General features: G+C 36.9%; 1 non-coding gene across 1 annotated transcript; it reads right to left on the reverse strand.

Moving 5' to 3' along the window:
* Positions 1-273: 273 nt before the first annotated feature.
* Positions 274-414, reverse strand: LOC138390967 (U4 spliceosomal RNA). The gene has a single exon (XR_011234619.1). It is a non-coding gene; the product is annotated as a U4 spliceosomal RNA (small nuclear RNA).
* Between the last annotated feature and the right edge of the window lie 690 nt (positions 415-1,104).

Genomic DNA, 1,104 nt, shown 5'->3' on the forward strand with positions numbered 1-1,104 from the left:
CAAACTTGTATATCTGTAAAGAGTAAAGTCTGTTTTAGTAAAGGTTTATTATTAGATATTTGGCTTTCCTTAAGAGTTATAAAAATCTCATCTATTTAATTCTGTCATTTTTTTGCTGTTATTTCTTATAAGGAATATTTTTAAATGATGTAGTTTTTATTTACATACTAACTTTCAAAAATTAAAACCACCAACAAAAAAGGCTGTACCCTTTGAACAATATGCTTTTAGCAAGGGTCTGAGGGACATTTGTAACATTTTTTTTTAATTCAGTCTCCATAGAGACTGTTAAAAATTGCCAATGCCAACTATATTTCAAGTTATGATGGCGAGGTATTGGGAAAAGTTTTCAATTAGCAATAATCGCACCTCGGATAAACCTCACTGGCTATGATACTGCCACTGCGCAAAGCTCATTTGTAACATTTTGATAGAGTCTTTACATGAAAAAAGATCCTTATGGCAGTGGTGGTTAAGGTGTATCTTGAGAGATAAATGTTAGCTAAGTGAAGAATGGGGAAGAGAGTTCCAGACAGAAGAACTAGCTCACTGGGAGGTCATGTCTGAGGAACTAGAGGAAGACTAATAAGGCACAAATGGAGGGCAAGGGGAAGCATGGTCAGAGGTGAGGCCTGAGAGCCAGGGGCAGGAAAGATTATGTAGGGCCTTGGGGCCTGGGGAAGTTTCTGGACTTGATCCTAAAAGATAGTGAAGTGGGAAGCTACGGAGGAGTTTTCAGTAGTGGGAGTAATACCATCAGATTTGTGTGGAGCATGGATTGACATCAGAGCTAAAATGGGACTGTGGTGTTGGAATAAATGATTTGGGAGATATTTGAGAGATATTTAGGCATAGACTATATCCCATTTGGTTATGGGTGAGGGAATGGAAAAAGGCAAGAATGATTAATTGGTTTGAGCAATATTGGAGGGTGGTGGTATTATTTTTTGATGCAAGGAATATCATATGGGCTCTCCAGTCTCTTTGTATCTTGTCAAATAGAAGAAATAATTGGGATATTGATATTTCATGGAGTGTTGCAATAATGCACCAAATACTATTTGCCTTTGTATCTTTTCAAACTTTCCAGTTGATCCTAATTTT

The sequence above is a fragment of the Eulemur rufifrons genome, chromosome 8 (genome assembly GCF_041146395.1).
Source record: "Eulemur rufifrons isolate Redbay chromosome 8, OSU_ERuf_1, whole genome shotgun sequence".
Lineage (NCBI taxonomy): Eukaryota > Metazoa > Chordata > Mammalia > Primates > Lemuridae > Eulemur > Eulemur rufifrons.